The 20,319-nt window shown below is 56.9% G+C and overlaps 1 protein-coding gene across 7 annotated transcripts in view; it reads right to left on the bottom strand.

Moving 5' to 3' along the window:
* The window catches only part of PTPRE (protein tyrosine phosphatase receptor type E), a 113,934-nt gene that overhangs the window by 64,852 nt on the left and 28,763 nt on the right, over positions 1-20,319 (bottom strand). For 2 of the 7 annotated variants that reach the window (XM_053668422.1, XM_053668417.1), the window contains exons 3-6: positions 16,565-16,673; positions 15,761-15,886; positions 2,813-2,930; positions 1,920-1,942 (exon numbers count right to left, since the gene is read on the bottom strand). The gene's annotated coding sequence lies outside the window, so the exon portion shown is untranslated. The remainder of the gene's footprint in view (positions 1-1,919; positions 1,943-2,812; positions 2,931-15,760; positions 15,887-16,564; positions 16,674-20,319) is intronic. The other 5 variants (XM_037159090.2, XM_037159092.2, XM_037159093.2 and 2 more) reach the window with 3 other exon arrangements.

The following is a 20,319-nucleotide window of genomic DNA, read 5'->3' as shown; positions in this document are numbered from 1 at the left end:
TTTCCTGGTGGCTGAAACTCCAGCGTGCTGGTACAAGCCTCAGAGGCTCAGCTGGAAACCGCCGTGCGCTGGGAGACCCACCGACCCTCCGCCCTGACTCCCCGCAGGCACACCCCAGTGGCGGCGGGTCGGGTGGCCAGCCCAGTTGGGGTCCTCGCTCCCGGGGCCGCTTGCTTCCCACCTCCGAGAGGGAGAGGTCCTGTGAGCAGAAGCACTCTTCCTCTGGGAACTCCCCGCCCCTAAAGCAGAACTCGTCGCCCTACTGACACCGAGGCAAAGGGGGGCCCGAGGACAGGGCGCCGCTGCCCCGAGCGGCTCTGTCTCCCAAGCGCCTTGGGTGGGAACAGAAGTAAAAAGTGGACTCCCAGACAAGCTCTCAGTTACCTTTGGATGGTGGACCAGCTTCCGAATCTGTCCCTGGCTTTGAGACAGTGCAGGGGCTGGGAAGCTCCAGGAGCACAGGTCACAGGGTCGCAGCTGAGAGAGTGGATGGCCACTCACGGCAGCTGGTCAACTAGCCAAGTAGCCACCAGTCCTGGAGAGGACGGGGGGCAAAACAGACGTGGAGGGGCCGGTGCCGAGCCAAGAGCCGAGGAGGCCAAGGCGAGACCTGTATCCCGGAAGGAGACACGTCTGTGGGGCCCGACCCTCTGACGGTTCGTGCCAGCGTGGTGGCCCCTACAGGTCCACGCACACCTGTGGGAATGAGCCAGCGTCTCTCGTTTACGCATCGAAGGCAATGGAGACTGCAGGCCTTTTGTCACTGAGTCTCTGTCCATGACTGACCCCCCGCCACGTGACCCTTATCTTTGATCCCACGGTTGACACCTGCCCAAGGAGACCATGCCGTTCAGAACGGCAGCATCCGATGACGACGTGACAGAAGGTGGACAACACAACTGCCTTGGCGGGCGGCACATGGAGACCTCCCAGTTCTCCATCCTGATGGTGAATCGTGCACGGTATTTGGCCTTCCTTCCTGACAGCGACATGGTCCATGCAGCAAAAAGGCCCAAATTGCTCTGGGAACAGCAGTGAGCATTTGTGCCCCAAGGACACGGTGCCACGGAGGGCACCCCACCCCCACCCCGCAAACAGAAGGCCAGTCGGGGCAGAATAATGGGCCCACGCAGCCTAGGACCATTCAGAGCAGAGTCCGGTATTTCACACCAGGTGACACATCTTAGAAATACAGCTTCCTACCTGCCCACATTCCGGTTCCCTCACTAAAGCTGAGTGTCCACGCCGTGCTGGGCCAGGCGCCGCCTGCCCGTGGGCTGTGGCCACTTTGAAAGCGCTTAGGTTTTCTTGTCTCAGTTCCTTTAGGGAATTTACCCCGTTAAGCTGATGAAATAGAACACAGCAAAGACATGATGTTTCTGCCTCTAAATCACAGGTCGGCAAGACCATGCAGAGCGGACATGACCTCGAAAGGCAGAAAATTATGGGGTGACTACACTTTCCTTTTTTCACCGAAAGTACCATCTGGAAAAACCCCTTCTCAGCAGCCTTCCCCACAGCCGATCACCGAAGGAGCAGCTACCGTCGGTGCCACCCTGTGCCGCTGGGCTCCCCGAGAGGCAGCACCTTTGTGCCACCGAGTAAAGGCGAGCCCCCCCGAAAAGTCAGGGCGAGGCAGGGCAGGGAGAGTGGGTGGAAAGTGCGTTCTCAACGGACCGTTTCAGGAGGCCGACGGCCGAGCCAGACTTCAAACACACGCACCAAAGAAAGTGACCAGAAGTGAGGCGCGAGCCTGTTGGAACCAGTGGACGCCCCCAGTGTGTGACAGGACACGCTGACCGTGCGGCCTTCTCTCTCTCTGGAAGGTGATGTTTCTCTAACGACTAACCCCCCCCCCCCCGCACTGTTTAGACAGTTGGCTGCACATCAGAAATAATTTTTTAAAATTTTGTACTCACCCAGGGAAAATGCCGGCTATGGTCTGAAAAAGAAAGAGAAACAAAAAGTTAGTTTTCTGGTTAATAGGTTCTAATTCTAGCCACCTCTTTCTCGGCATCACCGGCTAAAGGTGCCCATTTTTGCTTCATTGTTTGGGTTTCCTTGAGGCCTTTTTATCTACGTGACCGCAGCTGTGTTTTGCTGAAATCATCAGCTTTCCAAAGTGTCCTGACCCGAACTCTCCTGTGATGTTCGGTTGTTGGTTGATGGTGGAGGGTGGTGGCTGATCCAGATCTGAAACGCTGGGTGTCTCGCCACGAGGCGCCCCATCAGTCAGCTGCTGTCTGTAGCCTCCAGTGTCCCCTCCCCTGACGCAGTCCCCTCAGCCCGCCTTCTCTCAAGTCTGCCTCTCACTCCTGCTCGGGATGCCCCCGACCTCAGTCAGCCGTCACTCAGCTTACTCATCATTCCCCATTCGGTTAACTCTACCATCCTTTTGAAAACCGCTCTGCCGGGATGTAACTTACACACCATGAAGTCCCCTGTTTCAAGTGCACAGTTCAATAGGTTTCAGCACAGTCATGAGTTCTGCAAACACCACCATAATCTCCTTCTAGAACATCCTCATCATTCAAGAGAAGCTCCATTCGAATTAGCTCATTAACTCCCTGGTCCCGCTGCCACCTCAGCCCATCCTCACCCCCGCCCGGATCCCTGGCAATGGCTGATCTACTTGCTGGCCATGGACGTGACTATTTTAGGCATTTCATGTAAAGGGGACCCTGTGATATGTGGCACCTGTAGTGTTTTTGAGGTTCATGCACGATGTACCATGGACCAGCACTCTACCTGTTTATGGACAGGTCCCATCCCCTTGGAGGGACAGACCACGTTTTGTCTCTCCAGTGCTCACCTGACAGGTGTGCCCCTTGTCCTGGTGTGAGTGGCCGGGAAGGCAGCCTCATGGGAGGGTCCGTGGCCTGCATCTACCTGTCGCCGGGGACATGCTCGGCGGTCACTGCGCATCTGTGCTGCAAGAGAATGGAATCGATCATCACTGTTTTAGAGTAGCGAATGCGGGACATGGCGTTTCCCACCAAACAGAATACGTCCGACCTGAGGCGTGGCCGGGCCGGGTAGCACAGGCAGTAGTGACCCCACACTGCACACTTACAACAGGCTGCGCTCACCAAACAGCTGCCCTGGGGGGCAGACTCAGAGCACAAGATGCCAAAGTAACAACAGATCAGCTTACTAAGGAACTTTTCAATCTACTTGTGCCAATCCACAGCTCCCATTATTCTTAACGGTGGAAGACCAAACACCGCCCCCCACACCCCGCACTGGGGCCAGGGCCAGGGTGTCCCCTCTCACCTCCTATTTAACATGCACTGGAGGTCCTAGTCGATGCCACAAGACAAGGACAAGGAAGAAAAGGCATGTAAATCAGAAAGAAAACGAATACTTCCTTATTCTCAAGTGACGTGATTGTCTACATAGAAAATTCTAGAGAATCGACGGAGGAGCTGCAGGGTAACACACGGAGTCATAGGTTCCCAGAGTGCAGTGGGGCCCGCGGCCACAGCAGACGGCGGGAAGGTGCGGGGTGCTGGGAGGTCATGGGGGATGCAGACCCGCTTTTCCTAGGGAGAGCTGGTCCCCAGAAAGAGCCTGGGAAGAGCAACTCGCGCTGTTTGCCTGGGGCCAGGCGCGGGGACAAGCCAGGAGGGGACAGCACCCTGACTCTGTCAGGGGACAGACAGGAATGCGGAAGACAACCTACATCGACTCAGACCCAGCGACGAGGGGAGCGCGTCACAGGCAGGGGCGGGGTTGCAGCCCAGGAAGACCCCCGTCGCGTTAGAAGCAGGGGCTGGGGGTCCCGGTCAACACTGGTTAAATAACTGGGTAAGCGTGATCGACAACACCCCAATCACACACAAGCAATGTGTTTTAAATTAACCTTTGAACTAATGCTGTTTTACTTTGATTTTGTAGCTTTTTAATCTAACGTATTGGGGTGACACTGGTCAATAAAATTATACAGGTTTCAGGTATGCACGTCTACAACACACCATCTGTGTGTACACTGTATTGTGTGTTCACCGGCCCAAGCCGAGCCTCCCCCCGTCACCATTCACCACCCCCACACCCTCCTTGCCCTCCCCCACACCCCACAAGTAGATCACATACTGCACTGGTTTGGGGTGCACGCAGGTCAGCACGAAACCACAAGCAGCAGCTTCTCTGAGCACAGAAGCCAAGAAAAAAAACCAAGTGACGAGAATACCCTCCGAAGCCAGCCTTTGTCACGCGAACACCTCCCTCAGCCCCAGGCGCTGCCGCAGATGGAGCAAAGTTCTGGAAAAGGGGGGATGAACACATGGGAGACGGGGCGAGGGGTCGGATCCGGAGGACACAGCTGCTCCACCGTGGGGGCAGGGTGTCGCTGAGGAGCCTGCACGGTGTCCTTCCACCGTGGGCAAGGTCCCTGGTCTTATCTGGGGCAGCACCATCCTCCGGGGCAGCAGAGAAGCCGCCAGATGGATGTGGGTCAAGTGCCTCAGTGGCTGTGACGCTGTGTCTCCCACAGCCCGCCCCAGGAGGCACGCTGAGTCCCATTTGGAGGACGAGAAGACTGAGAATGGACCAGTGGCCCACCAAACAAGGCAGTGGGCATCGGGGATCAGTGGACAGTGTCCCAGGGTTGCTGAGACCACTCTTGGGGGGCTGCACAGGGGGATCCAGCCCCCACTGTAGGGACATTGGTCCGCCTGGTTTTTCTGTCTCCTTTCCCCAGTGAGGCTGTAATTCCCGGTCCACGAAGGACATTCTGTTCAGGGTGACGCCGATCCTGGAGAACTCCTCCCTCCAGCAAGGGCTCCACTGTGCTATGCAGGGTAGAAAGATCTGGAAAAGCCCAGGCAGGCCACGTACTTCCTGTGGGGAGCAGAGAGCCCATGGGAGTGGCTGGGCTCCCAGAGGCCTGGGCCCACTGACCACTGGGGTCTGTCCCCAGTGTCCAAGCCACTTGCTCCCAGAGCCCAGAGTGAGAGGATGCCCTCTGGACCCTGGGGAAGAGGCCGTGTGAGGGCGGGGAGCAGAGAAAGTCTGCCCTGGGGGGCAGTGGGCAGCGGCCCTACAGGAAGTGGCTGGGCTGCAGCCTTCCTTCCATATGGCTCGGGGGCTGTGCAAAGACCTGGCCGCGTTAGCGTGCATCCCAGCCTTGCCAAAACCGAGACACGGCCACGGCAGTTAGAATCGATGTATCGGTGCAGTTGCACCTAAGGAAAACGTGAAAATTATGTCTGATTTGTCAAGTGGTGAGGTGGGCAGGCCTGGCCAACCTTTCCACATCCAGAAGGAAGTAAAGGCCCCTGGACACAGCCTTGGCCTGAAGCACCGGGTCTGCAACTTCTCCTCTGCAACGGACAGCAGCGTCTAGAGGATGCTGGGATGCACATTTGCATCTTTAAAAACGTTTGTAGTCTACGGCCATACCACCCTGAACACGCCCGATCTCATCTAAAAATGTTTGCATGCACCGTTCCCCATGTGGGTTGTATCTACAATGGAGATCTTATGACGGGTTAACATGTTACAAAGCAAGCGCACACAAATCCAAGTCCAGATCGCTGTGAACTTGGACTGAGACTGTCAGCATGAAGCGGTCCTGGCCACATTCTCTCGGGTTCCAACCTCCTGGACAAGAGGTGTCCTGATCCACTGGTCAGGCCCTTGGAATCGCAAGGAGTGTTGCTCTCTGCAGGTCCTGGCGACACTCAAGGATGATGACCCAGACGATGTGTTCAGATGTATCATCCGAAGAGCAGGACAGTCACTACCCGGGAGCAGACAACAGTGGCTCGTCACAGGCACTCAGTGCACCAGGAAGGGGGTGGGGGGTTCAGTGAGGATGGCCCTCAGCTCCGATCAAGCTTCTGCTTCCAGGTGGGGACAGCGCAGCAGGTCCTGGCTCCCCGGGTGCAGACGCTCACCGAGCCCACTCGGCCAGGCCTCGCAGTTTCCTGGTGCACCTTTCACATACTGTCAAGGCCATTATTTCCAGCACTTTCTACAGCATGAAAAGGTCTGGGAGTTGCCGCTGAACCCCCACCCCACCTTGCAGGGAGCGAGAAAGCTCCCGAAGGAGTGGGGTGAATCCTACCCCGCCCGCCCCGCAGCACGCCACCTGGAAGCGGGGGAGAGACTCCTAGAACAGCATTGCCAGTGCTGGAAAAAAGCCCCGGCTGCTCAAGCAGCGATCCGGTCAGTCTCTGAGATGAGCCGGACTTGTAAACACGGGGCGGCATCTATGACTTATTCCCGGGCAGCTGCCCAGCAAAGACCGTGGGCGTCCCCCCACAGACCTCCACGAGGGAGGGGGCAGATGCTCCTGGCACTGTCCTATGACTACCGACCACAGGCCATCGCCGCTCTGTGATGACGGGTGTCTCTGCCCGACCGTGGTGCACCCACAGAGCCCTCTCACAGAGCGAGGGCACCTGGAGCCGCTGGCCTGTCGGAGCGGACGTTGCTTCCAGCACGCCACACCCTCCCGAAGGTCCGCCACTTCCCTGGGAGTCCTCTGTGAGCCCGCCCTCCCTCAGCCCTGTTTTCAGGGACACAGCTGGGACCGAGCCTGCCTCACTTTGCCGTACTGTTCTCCCCAGTGGGGTCCCACCCTGACCCCCTCAAACCCATTCTCCCGCCTCCGGGATGCTGGCTGTTGTCCCCCTGCCACACCCCATTTGACTGCAGTAAACCGACTCAAGGGGATGCCCAAGACAACGGTGGCTGATCCCCTTCCCACCCTTGGGGACCCCGGGGTCCTGGTCTGGGGGCTGGGTGAACACTGTGCCCAGGGAGACCCAAGCTCCCCACGGTGCATCAGACAGTCTCTGGGCAAACATCACACATCAACATCTTTTTCTAGTTTGCAGAAAACTGGAACCCATGGGTATAACGTGGTCGCTTTACTTTCTGTCAGCTATTGCATGTTTGCTGGTAAGTATGACCTGGAGTAAAAGGACTGAAATACAAGTCACCCATTAATGGAAACATTGGGGACCAGCAAACCAGTATTGGACCCTCAGCTTGTTTTTGTGGGCTTGCCTGCCTGGAGATCATATTTTCTAATACACACATGGGCCCATGGCCTTCTCTAGTAAAACCAGAGAGAAACAGCCATGTGCTCAGGACAGTGCCTGGCCCAGGGCAGGCAGCCAGAACCCCATGCTGGACAGGTGAACGCCACGTCTCGGTGTTGTGACAAAGTGACCAAGTGCCGCGATTCCAAACCTGCCGCTGCACCAGCACGTCCGAGGGCCAAGATCCCCTTCCTGGGGAGCCTCTGAAATTCAGCCCCGAGGTCGGAGCTTAGGGCCGGGTGTAACTCGGCACCAGCATGAAGGGGCCTGGTGACCACACCTAACCCCCCTACATGTCTCTACCAACTACGAAAGGCAGGAGAGAAGGTGGGGGAGAGGACCAGCTCAGGGCGGCAGTGACCTTGCCACGGACCGCCTCACCACGGCAGGCCCTGTGCCTCCTTGCCAACCTTGCCAGCACCTTGATCTCACTTGATCTGAAACTGTTCTTCTCACCCCCGTGGGGTGAGTGGGACCGAGAGGAGAGCATTTCTGGAAAGCAAGGCCTGCTTTACTCCTCCCACTGGGGGCCGCACTGTGTAAAGTGCCCCAAAGGGGCTCGTTGCTGCAGGATGGTTGTGGTTACTGAACTCAGAATCTTTCCAAAAGACATCTTCCCATCTAACGAATGTCCGCTGGGCCTCGGAGAAAATGATTTATCTCTGATAGCAAATCACCATCTGTAGGAGTTATTTTCTAGAGCGCTGATGTGAAACGTCCCCGGAGTTCACCAGGAGGCCCTGGGCCTGTGAGCGGGCTGCTGACCATGCGTGTGCAGGACTGGCTGGTGACTGTCTTCACACACAGCTGTCAACAGTAGCAGCTACACAGGCCCAGGGCGAAGTGACAGTCCCCATAGCCACCTAACGGATGAGCCATGGCACCAAATAATTACTCAGGAGGCTCGCTACTCCCACGGACCCAGAATGAAACTTAAATTATGCTTCTTAATTTAAAAATAACAATTGTTGCTGTTAATTAAAGTGCTAGTTACCATCGATTCTGTACTCATGGCGAAGGGACAAGTCCAACAGCCTACTTCGCCCGTGTTAATCAAAGCAGTTCGCGAGATCAACTACAGCTAATGGAGATTAGCTCAAGATCAACTATAGCTAATGGAGAAGGGAAAACGCATTTTTCTGGCCGGGTTGGCGTGGATAAAAGAACAGAAAGTGCCGGCGAACAGCTCTGGGGATGGCCTAACTGAGCCTGGAGGTTTCTGGGAGAGAGCTGCAGGGGAGGCCACCGCGATGGACACAGGGTTCACGGACACCTTCCCCCCTCCAGCTCCAACTCCCCTCTCAGCGACCCACCTGAAATCCACAGTGTGCCTCTTGTCAATGGTGTTCAAAGCGGAACTTTGTAGAGGCCCCTCGCCCATATGAATGGTGTTTCACCTTCCCAAGGAGACCGCACAGTGGTGCCCGCTTCATGCTTCCCTCACACTGTCCCCGGCCCAGCGAGCTGCCCAGAGCCCGAGGCACCCCCGGTCCTGACGTCTGGCCCGAGCCCTCCAGACTTCCCTGACTGAGACCCCCTACCCCAGGGAGCTCCGGAAGCAGAAAGCTGGCCTCCGCTGCTCCTCCCACGGGCGTGTTCTCCCTCCAGCCGCTCCATCTGAGCCGCAGAGACGGCAGGAGGCCACCTCAGCTGCCCTGTGGTGTGGGCGATTGAATCTTACTTCACAGGTGGCAAAGGTGTGCAGCCAGAGACAGAACGAGTACTTGTCTGGGGCTTCCTGTCATACTCGGCTGTCGTGCTATCATTTAGACAGTTTGGTGCACGAACCGCAAGTCAGAAAACACTGGGGTGTGAATGAATGAAGAAGGGGTGTGTCGACCCAGCGGCCCTGTTCTTTGAGCACCTACTATAGGCCGTGCTGTGTCGACTGCTGAGGATTTTAGGGATTTTTTTAAAAGCTCACGGACAGAAGTTGAAGGTTTTTACCCTAAAGGGTGTCCACCAGACAGGCGTGCAGACAGATCCCTGAAGCACAGGGGAAGGCGCTGTGGTGCCTGAGCCCGGGGCCGCGACAGGTGGTGGCAGTGGCACATGACCCTGTGTCCCAGGCCTAAGCCAGGGCGTCTGTCTCCAGAATAAGACTTGTGGACAGACAACGTGAACAAAGGCAAGGAAGCTAGAAAGGGCACAGAGCAGTCTGGAAATGGCAAATAATTTGAATCCCGGCTTTGACCTTGGGACAAGTCACTTAACCTTCATGAGCCTCAGTTTACTCACCTTGGAAACAGGGACAAGCATCCTCGCGGTGCTAGGTTGACGAATGCGGAAACCTGTACAACGGACCCAGTAGTGAGCTCAGGGGTTGGCAGCCTGGCCTGGGAGCCCGGAGAAAGGATAGGAGGGGCTGAGTGTGGGCAGGGGGTCGGGGAGCAGTTATTCCGGTGGTCCGGGCGAGGGGCGAGGGGCGAGGGCGGTGCTCCTGAGAGCAGGGGTAGCAGGGATGGAGCTGGGGTGGGCGGCTGTTCAGAGATCAAGGGGCAGAGCCCACCAGCTGGGACGCAGGTGGAGAGGAAGGAAGGGGAAGGGAGAAGTAAGGGGGCCTCCAGCCTGACCCAGGGGCAGGGTCAAAGGCGAGCCATTGAGAGGTGGTTCCTCCGGGTCCCCGGAAGCGGCTCCTGTGGGCGTCCGTCACAGACACCCAGGGGGTGTCACTGAGGGACAAAGAAAGCCCGTGAGCACCGCGAGGAGAGAAGCAAACCTTCCTGGAAACGGCGCAATTCTTTCTCAGGCACGCGGCATGCGGAGCAGAGACATTTGTTAACTATTGCTAGGAAAGACTTTGAAAAGCGGTAAACCAGATAAGTGGAAGATGTGCAAGTGCCAGTTATCCTGTCAACAAACCACGCAAACGTTTGGTTGAATGATTCCCCCACCTCACTGGCTGATCTGCCCCTCAGTTCCCCACTAAGAATCCCCGTGAGATGCAGAGAGAAGAGACTGGCTCTGAAACAGGGGGCAGGGGGCCGTCCTCTGCACCTCCTGGGTCGTCTGCGCCAACGTCCCCACTGAACGCAGGGGTCCTGATGGAAGGCGAGCACGGGCGCACCCGTCCCCGAGCTCGGAAGAGAAATGTCCCCGGGCGTGGAGCCGTTCCCGAGGACAAGCACCTGCTCTCCACCGGCCGCCACCGACAGAGTTCTGTGGCCCCGTCGCGGGTCCCCCTCCACAGGAGGGACACTGCGGCTTTCGCTGGGACGGAAAGCTGCGTTCTAGCCCAGCTATGCGGCGCTCCCCTCTGGACAGCGAGCGGCCACAGGCGCGAGGCATCCGACGGGCATCCGCAGGCCTGCCTGCAAGGGACCACCCTCCTCCCCCGGAGGGCGCTGCACCCGTCACTCTCAGGGAGAACTGTTTCCTTTCTTTATGATGCAAGGAATCGCCCTAAACTGTGTGGGTCGGAGTGGCCTCCAGTGTGCCTGTAATCCCCGGCGTTCGGGTCAGCGTGGAGAAGCCAGAGGGGGCAGGCGTGTGTCTCACTTATGGGGGGCACCCCCGCCCTCGCCAGCCTCAGGGGTGGTCCGTTGCCTGCCTCGGAACCCAAGTCCAAGCCCGAGGGAGGGGGGGAGACGCCGAGTGGATGGCCCCCACCCCGGGGCCCTGCCTGCTGCCCGTGGGCAGGTCACACACACGTCATCTCTGCACTTCGGTGATCTCTGCACGTGAGGTCACGTGGACAGCTGCAGATGTCGGCCCAAGGACCCAGTGTTGTGTGAACAAGCCTGTAAACTGCGGGGGAGACACTGAGGCCCAGCACGGGGCTGGGGTGGCCACACGCACAGCGGTCGGGGCGATGCCGGATGCTCTCTGTCCAGGGCCCATCTAATCCCCACAGTGACCTTTTCTCCTTTACGGAAATGGGCGAGAGGACGGAGCCCTGTCACACGGCACCACTGAGGTCAAGTGCAGGGGGACATGCAGTTATCAAAGTGGAAGGAATTTGTGACGCCAAGAAATCCATCCAGAGACGTACGTGTGACAACCCTGAAGCAAGAGGCAGGAGGTCAGGGGGTCAGTAAGAGGCGGAGCCGGAAACCACATCCAGCCAGGACCAGGCTCTGAGCCATGGGGCAATGATGCCCCCAACATTAGGGGATCCCCATGCCTTGGTCAAAAACCACCTCCTGGGGACAGGCTGCACGCACAGCAGTCCATGGAAGGGCCACAGAAGGGGGCTGTCACCACCCAGCACCCAGAGGAAGGCACCCAGGGAAGCTCCCGCACCCACGATGCTCCTGGGGTCATGCAGTAAGTACCGTCTCCCTACCAAGTCAGGTTTACCTAGCGTGTGGCTGCCAAGGACTCTGAAATACACGCTTCCTGCCTGACCCCAAACTCAGATCTCAGATCCACAAGCAAGTTCAGAGAACTTAAAGGCTCATTTAAAACAGGGCTGGGTCTTGGGAAAGGTAAAAGCTCTGGAAGTGGAATTTGGAAAAACTGCATGGAGTTCAAGGTCGAGCCTGAATTTGACCAGAGGCCTCAGAGGTCCCTGACAGACCCGCGTCAGGTCCTGAGGCCACCCCGGCAGGAATCCCTGAGGGCCGAACCAGCCTCCCTCCTCCCGGCCGCTGGCTTGGGAGGGTGGGGAGTTTCCTTCATGAGCAGCTAAGTTCGGCCGAGGCGCCTTCCCTTTAAACTAGACGGGAAATCACGTCTTCTAGAGAGTTTCCCAAGAGCCCACGTGACAGGTGGAAGTGACCGCCACAGATGAGACGTGATGGGAAGCTCCTTTCCCGGCTGTTCCTTTTATCAGAGAACTGAAATGCCCCGTCAACACGGCGACAGCGAGGCCAGGGCTACCACGCAGGGGGTTCTGTGGTCCGGTCCCCAGTGTTACCCCCACGGAACTCCCATCACAGAGTGCAGAGCTGAGAACCCCCCTCCTCGCCTCGTGGAGGAGGAAGCAAAAGCTCTCAGAACATGGGTGATGTCCCCGCAGGTCACAGCAAACCTCGTCCTCAGCTGGAGTCTGTTCCCATAAGACCCATGCTCCCAACAGCCCCAGGTCCCTCTGTGCAGGGGACATCAGTGAGGTGTGACCTTCTGTGCCAGTGCACCCGCCTGAGCCGGGATCTGAACCTTCGGCTTGAAGTTGTGAATGAGCCCACCCTGTCCTTCTAGCAGCCGGTGCTATGATGGAGCGCAGCTCTAGCGAGGTCGTTACCTCCTCGGCCTCGTGGCCACCCTGTGAAGGGGCGGGCGTCCCTGTGTCCCTTACACATGGCCCCACGGCGGAGACGCCAGACGCGCCAGGACTGCAGACTTCCCGCCCTTCTGATTTGCGCTGTTATCACGAGGTGGCCACTGAAATAAGATGGGAAAGAAGTGGCGAAACAGAGCGGAATCCTAACGCCGGGGCCTGAGCCCTCCACGTTCAATTCCGTCCTGCGCCCTCCGGTTGGGTTTTTAATTACGGAGTCAGTCCTTGCTGTGGGGAGGGGACGGTGGCCTCTCCATCTTCTTGATGGTGGGGGGCGGGGGTACCGTTGTCGCAAACCCCATCAACTGAGTAATTCGGGCTCTCAAAGTCAGGTTGTTTCAGACTCGAGCACCAGGAAGGTGTTTATATTTCCTGAAAAGCCGGGAACATTCTTTTAACCACAATGCAGGCATTGTGCTTTCATTTTTGCCGTGTCAGCCAGGAAGCCGCGGGCGGAATTTCAGGCACGATTGCAGTGACATTGTATCTGCAGGGAAGCGGAGCTGGCATTTACCGGGTGCCAGCTCGTGCAAGGTGCTTCCAGAAAATATCTTTACTGAATGTCCGCAATCCCCCGGGTATTATTACTCCAACTGCCCGGAGCAGAAAACCCGAGTCAGAGGAGGAGGCCGGGAGCTGAGACTCGGCTTGTACACGGTGACGGCAGCACCCGGACCCAAAGCCACCCGGGTTATGAACTGTCCTGACACAGTGCGGCCTTCCTCCCCTAACCTTTCCTGGGCGTACGGAGCCTGCATGACCAAGATGTCCTATTGGTAACGCCAGCCAGCAGGATGGAAGTGGGGGATGCCCCCTGCCCAGGGCACGGCTGTTGGCAGCAGGACTCCGGGATGCCAGAACGAGCGAGCGTTTTGTTGGGTATCCCTGGGGCCGAAAGGGGGCAGTTGAGATGGCTGCGCCTTCCGCGGACACCAGGTCTCCTCTGGCAGCCACGTAGCACTAACAGTCCCTCCCCCCACTCCCCACCTGTCTGCTCGGGTCCAGGGTGCAGGTGACTTTGGCGCTCGGGAAACGTCCCAGCAACTCCAACACCAAATCACTCTGTTGGATTCCTAGTTACGATGGGTTTTGAATGACTGATTTACACAGGGGTGACGCCTGCCTGAACACAGCTGGGGGCCGGTCCCCGGCCGAGTATGGCGTCCAAGGAGCGACGGCTGAGACAGCTGTGGGACCCTCATGGGGAGGAACACGCACCCGTGGAGCATCTCCATCCAAGGCAGGGAGCTCCAGCGAGCTCTCACACCGAGTCAGTGTGCGACAGACAGTACAGTGAAGACCTTACACGCCCGCGACTCCCCTGTGCAGCTTCAAAAGCAGGAGACATGGATGTGTGGTCACAGGTGTGGCTCCCTCTGGGAGGGTGCGGGGGTGGGGGCCTGGGAGAGACCACCGGGGGGCTTGAGCGAGATGGCGGGCAGGGGGCCACCTGTGTGCCTGCCTGTGAGTGCCGGTGCCCCACTCACGGGGCTAAGACCCAGGGTCCTTGGTACTTGACGGCAGGCCTGTTCCAAGCTGAGCTACTGGTTGGGGATCGCTGCCGGTACTGGGTTTTGACCCTGGATAAATAATCAAAGAGACAAACTAATTTCTCTTTAAAAAATCATCTCACAAAGGTGGCAGCAGAAGCGTTCCCGTTTCAGCAACTCCACACACAGTAGGGCGACGGGGACCGCCAGCACGGAGACGATGGACAGTCGAGGGGACCGCTGTCCCCGCACTGGTAGTTTGCCATCCAAAGCCTGCTTTTGTACAGAGTAAGCTTGCTTGCCTTGAGACATGAACTCCGTTTGAAAATAGCTTTCAGGTTTTTACCACTTTTTCCCCGAAAGGAATTAGGAATCTCCCACTGACACATAAATCTCAAGGCGCCAGTCACACGGATGACCGTGAGTCTCCGGTTGTGGGCAGGGCGGCTTCTCAGGGCCCTGCCCGGGGGAACTGCGGCCAGAGCTTGTGGAGTTGGGGTCGGACACACACTGGCCCTCCTGCCCCCGGAGGAGCCTGGGCGGTTGCCGCCCCTCTCGGAGCCGCAGCGTTTCCATTTACAAACCAGGGGAGTCTGCCTCGCCCTGCGGTGGTGGGTGGGTGACTGACTCAGGGCCCAGGGCTTTCCGGTCTGCTGGACATCCTGCCCGCTGGTGCCCCTCGGCCCCAGCCTGTGCGCTGGCTGCTCGCCCACGTGGTGTGGCGTGTGCCAGGTAGCGTCCGGGAGGCACCTTCTATGGCGTGTCTGGCCCATGTCACGTGCTCAGTAAATCCTGGCCTTGCCACACCTTCACCAAAACGCTTCCTTCTGTGTGTGTTTTGTCCGGGATGTCCTTCAACACATCACACGGGGACATCAGGACACCGGGACACCTCCCACCCACCCTCCAGCTCCCCGGCCCACTGCAAGACACAAATGACCAGCAGTAACCTTCTAGCAACCTCTGTCCGACACGAGGCTTCCTCTCCCTCGCTGAGGCAGCGCCCCCCGATGGCCCGAGACGCAGTGCCTGGCCTCCCGGGGCCCCGGTCTCCACTTTGGAAGCAGGCAGCAGCGCCTGCCCGCTCCTCGGGGGTGCCACGCTGAGTGGAGCTGCCCTGCGCCTGTGTTTGCCACCCCTGCTCAGTGGGGTCACCGCAGGCCACCCTGGGGGCTCATGACAAAGCAGGGGAGTCTGCGACAGGGGGCGGGAGGGGGACCGTGTAGACAAAGGGGTCCGTGCAGAAAGACAAGGCACCCCGGTGTCCAGGGGTGTGCCCACTGCCTGCGAATGTGGCGTCCCCTGTCCTGTACGGGATGTGGTGAGGGACGGCTGGACCCTGAGACAGCCGAGGTCTGAACGCCCTGCAGTGGGCATGGGGCAGACACAGATGCTCTGCACCTGAGGAGGGGTCCCCGTGCTGAGCTCAGACTGAGCCGGTCTCATCACCGGATGCCTGGCCACTCACACCCGCATACCGATGCTGTCTAGACTGTAAGAAGGAGGCAGGACGCAATCACTTGTGTGACTGTGTTTGGGTATAAACTGCAACAGGAATGCAGGGGGAAGTCGTGACTTCTTCCTCATTTAAGGATGCGTGAACTCCTCCGTGGGAGAGCTGGCCTCAGCCCCCACTGCAGGGAAGGAGCTGAGAGCGAAGCTCATTACCGAAAACCCCCCAACGCCCAGCGGAGAGGACGAACTCAATCCGCACTTTTGCACATTTCTACAGGGACGTAAATCAATTTAAGGACTTAAAATAGCCCCAGAAACGAGGGGGAAAAGATCGCGCTCTGTCAGTTACCATGGGAATTACTAATTGAAGCACTTCCTCTGCCTTTTAAAGGTCCTTGCCATTCTCGTGCTGTTGAGAATGTAAAATATGAGGGAGGCAGCATCTGCTTCCTGCCAGTTGATGATTACAAAAGTATCAGCATGGAAGTTCAAGTTGAAGTGTCGTAAGCAGTAAGGCTCACTTCCCGTGGTGGGGACGTACTTACTATGAAAACCCATCTTGGATCCAAGTTCAGCCGTCAAGCGTACAGTCTTCAGAGGGTTCTGAGAAGTCAGGACGAGAGAGGCTGACGGCCCCAGTGCTCTGCTGGCCCTTCGTCAGTGGCAGAAGGCTGGCGGGACAGACACTGACGGTCACCCAGACGCCTGTCCCCTGTCACCCAGAGAACTCGCCAACCTCCCTGGAGGAACTGCTGGGGGCCTTGTGTTCTGAAAACTACAGAACTGACCACCGAGCTTATTGAAACCGAAACTCCCGCAGCATCCCCTGTGGCGTTTCTGTTTCGTTTCGTTTTTGCATTACTCAAACAGAGCCTGCATTCCCCAAAGTAACGTTCCTGAAGGTTTCCAACCAGCATCTTCGTGGAAGGGTCACTTGTCACACAATGAGAGGGCCCTTGGAGCGCCAAAGGCCCGCTGAGGTCCTGGGTTTTTTTAATAAAGAAGAAAAGCTTCCCCTTAAAATTGAGACTTGTCCACAGTCAGCCAAGGGCTGAAGACGTGGAACTGAGACCCTTATTAATTCCCAGGGGCGGCTGGAAGCACCGTCTCTACACAGCTGTGTCTTGAAAAGTTTGGATTCAGCCAAGGCAGAGAGTCACCGCACCAGCCGGACTGTGAGGACAGCGGCCTCAGCCCCACGTCCAAGCGCTGGACAGGGACGGGTCTCACCGGGCAGAGGATGATGGACAGCACCGGGGGAGAGGTGACAACCTGGGGCCTGTGCTGCGACCCTTGCTTGGTGACAGTAAAACCGGACGCTCACACTGAACACTGTGATGGACACCTACTATGTGCTGCTCTCGAAGGCACCGTGGTGGGCAGAGGAAGCCCCCTGTGGCTCTCAGGCAGCGCCCAGGGGTGGAGGAGACACACTGTCCCTGTGGCTTCACTCTGTCCCTGGTGTTTTCCAGAAAGTAAAAAAAGATAATAAATGCTTATTGTTCAATGACATTAAAACGCCCCAGGATCACGTGATGGGAACTGAGTGTCAGTCCTGCCCCAGAACAAGCACCCCCTGCATGGCTACTGCAGGGCCGGCACCCAGTTCTCTCTCACTCACTCACCCGTTCAGTCAGTCGGTCACTCATTCCACAGGTCCCTGCTGAGCACCCACCGCACGCACGCTGGGGACAGTGTGAGCAGGACAGCCCTGGCCCTGCTCAGTGTGGCGCCCAGTTGTCGGGGAGATGGGAATGACTGCAGCACCGGCAAGTTGCAGTGACAGCCAGATGCTGGGGACAGACAGAGAGAGTCACCAGCCGGGGACAGCAATGCTCCGGCCAGTCCCAGGGGCCGTGCTTTTCCTTGCTGAGCCTGGTGCCGGATGGCACAGGTGTCAGGGAGCAGAGGAAGGGGCGCCGGCCTTGAACAAAAAGTCTCCACCCGGTAGGTACTGGCCACCCTGGAGCCTCCTGGGGGAGCCCCCACCCCCTCCTGACCGCTGTCGTGTCTGCAGAGTCCCCAGTCCTGGGCAGAGACAGGCCTCTTCCTGGAGAGAAGCCCCAGCCCCGATTCTCATCACACCCTCCCGAGCGCAGCGCCCGAAGAGAGGCCTCCGGGGAAGGGCTCTCAGTTCTCCTCGCCGGGCGCCTTACGAGCAGCCCGAACAAGCCTGCACTGTTCGCCTCTCACCTCCCGCCAAAAGCGAGGCTGTCACCGAGGACGACGTGAGAGCCCCGGCTGCAGCTGGGCTGCCTCGCTGAATGTCTCATCGTCCTCGTCTGTGTGGCCCCCAAAAAGGCCACATACACGCCAGACACGTGGGGGTGGGCGAGACCCCTCGCACCCACAGCTCCGCTTAAGAAGCCGGCCCATTGGCACCATCTGACTGGGTGCGCACACAGCAAAGGGGGGCAAGTCTCCCACTTCAGGGCTGATGGAGCTAAATGGTCCTGGGTCCAGGTGAGGCCTGGACGACAGCAAGCGCACACTGATGGACGCTATGCAGGTGCCAGGGACTTGGCCACGGGGGTGCAAAGATGAGTGAGTGTGTGTGTGTCCAGGGCTCGGGTTGAAGGGCACCGGGCGAGGTCGGGGGCGAGCCCCCTGGGCCGTGACGGGACGCAGGGCATACAGGGACAGTCCCTGAGGCTGACAGCGTGGGAGGCAGAGAAGCCGGCCCACGGCCCAGGGCCAGGAGTTGCTGATAAGGACCTTTCCAAGGGGCAGGTAAGAAACCTTCATCCACGGGTCACAGGGATGCAGGGTACTGACTGTCCTGCAGAGAAACCTGGTCCTAACTTGGGCAGAGTCTGAGGAATAACCTAACAGCTGGAAAATGGCCTCTGAAAAGCATAAAAATGACATCCAGCTGATAAAGACCTTCGATTGGCCGTGCAAGTCTGACTACAAACATTCACGGTCCAGCGTTGATCATCAGAGCAGAAATACGAATAAAAGCAAGAATGAAAAAAGAAGAAAAAGAAGAACTTGTGGCTCCAACTAGCACACAGAAGAGGCTTTTGTCTTTTGTCACTATGCGTTTTTCCCAAACCGCTCCCACCCCGGGACTCCAGCCTCAGCACTGCCTTCCGAGGGGTGCGCCCCACACGGGGCGCAGCACCAGCCAGTGGCTGCAGGAGAGGGAGGAGCCCTCTCCCACGCCTGTCCCACCAAGACCTTCCAAGTGCAATCCAGTGCACCACCTGACCACTCAGCACTCGGCACCCAGAGTGCCCAGGCGCCCACACCCAGCCAGCCTGCCCGAGCAGGACGATGAGCCTCCTTGCTGACCAGCTTCAGTCCCTCGTTCATTTCCCCTGACCTTGGGTCACTCTGCCTTTTCTAAAGCAACAGTCTTCAACCACCCTGGCTTCCCCAGCAGGCTGTCTTCTCCACTGACTTCTGTATCTGTGCTTCCCCCGCAGCGTGGAGGGGACTCTCGGGACATCTCCCTTTGGTGGCCTGCCAAGCCTTGGGCTAGAAACTTCATAACACTGCTCCTTTATCCTCACAAGCGCTCTCCAAGGCTGGTATTATTATTTGCGTTTTACAAGCGAGAGAAAGAAGGATTAAAGAGGGAAGCTGAGCCAGCGCTGCACCCAGGCAGTCTGACTCCATAGCCACCTAGGCCACCAGGGAGAACGTGGTCGGGACAGTGAGTCCTTTCACCTCCGTGGGAACAGACTTAACACTTCTGCTCTGCTGGGTGATCACTGTCCCTGCAAATTCAGGAAGGTCGCCTTCGGTCAAACTTATTTCATTGAGGGTAACAAAATACAAATTAATGGAGTCTAAGTTACTCTGAGTGTATAGTTACACATTAAAAGCCAAAACCATAGGCAATGGAGGAAAAAAGCACAGGAAGACACAAGATGCACTTGCTGTCATCTTGAGGCAGGTGTCATTCCTGGTGATGAATAGGTTCAGGAGGTGGCTTTTGAACAAATGTGGCGTGAGTGAGTGAGTGAATAAGTGAGTGAGTGAATGAGTGAATGAATGAGTGAATGAGTGAATGAATGGGTGAGTGAGTGAATGAGTGAGTGAGTGAGTGAGTGAATGAGTGAGTGAGTGAATGAGTGAGTGAGTGAATGAATGAGTGAATGAGTGAGTGAGTGAATAAGTGAGTGAGTGAGTGAATGAATGAATGTTTAGCCTTTAGGACACTCATACACTTTCTTTCCCTATTTTATTTGGGCCCCAACCTGTAGCTGGATTTCTTTTTTTCAAAAATAGAGGACTAGGCAAGTTGAATAGGACTGTATCTATTAAAGAAGTTGAATCAATAATTAGTAACTTTCCAAAACAGAAAGCACTGAGCACAGACAAGCCACTTGTGAAATCTACCAAACTTTAAGAAAGAAATTACACCAACTCTCTACACTCTCTTTGGGAAGGCATTCTATAAGGCCAGCATTGCCCTAATATCAAAATCAAAAAATTACTAAAAAAAAAGAGAAAAGTACAGACCAACTCATGAATGCAGATGTAAAAGTCCCCAACAAAATATTAGCAAATCAGGTCCAACAATGTACAAACAGAATTATATGCCACAACTATGAGGGGTTTATTCCAGGGACATAAGGCTGGTTCAACATATGAAAATCAATGAACAGAACCATGACATCAGCATGCTCGGGAAGGCACACCCGTGTTCATAGCAACAGAAACAGAAAAGCCATTTGACGGAATCCAACACCCACTCGTGATAAAGCTCTCAGCAAACTAAGAGCCAGGGGTGTCTAACCCGTGGCCCATGGGCCACCTGCAGCCCAGGATGGCTATGAAGGTGGCCCAACACAAAATCGTAAATTTACTTAAAACCTTTTTTTGCTCATTAGTTTTTGTTAGTCTTCGTGTATATAATGTGTGGCCCAAAATAACTCTTCTTCCAGGGTGGCCCAGAGACACCAAAAGGTTGGCCACCCCTGCTAAGAATAGAGGGGAATTCCCTTAACTTTAGAAAGAACATCTACCAAGACCCTACAGCTAACACACATGCGTTCCCACGAAGAACGGGAACCAGGCAAGGATGTGTCCTCTCCTGCTCCTTTTCAACATCGTACCGGAAGTCTTAGCTAATGCAATAAAACAAGCAAAGGAA

This window comes from Artibeus jamaicensis, unplaced genomic scaffold, assembly GCF_021234435.1.
Source record: "Artibeus jamaicensis isolate MK-2021 breed Jamaican fruit bat unplaced genomic scaffold, CSHL_Jam_final contig_490, whole genome shotgun sequence".
Taxonomy (NCBI): domain Eukaryota; kingdom Metazoa; phylum Chordata; class Mammalia; order Chiroptera; family Phyllostomidae; genus Artibeus; species Artibeus jamaicensis.
Note: the sequence above shows the minus strand (reverse complement) of the source record. Positions and strands in the feature narration are given on the sequence as shown.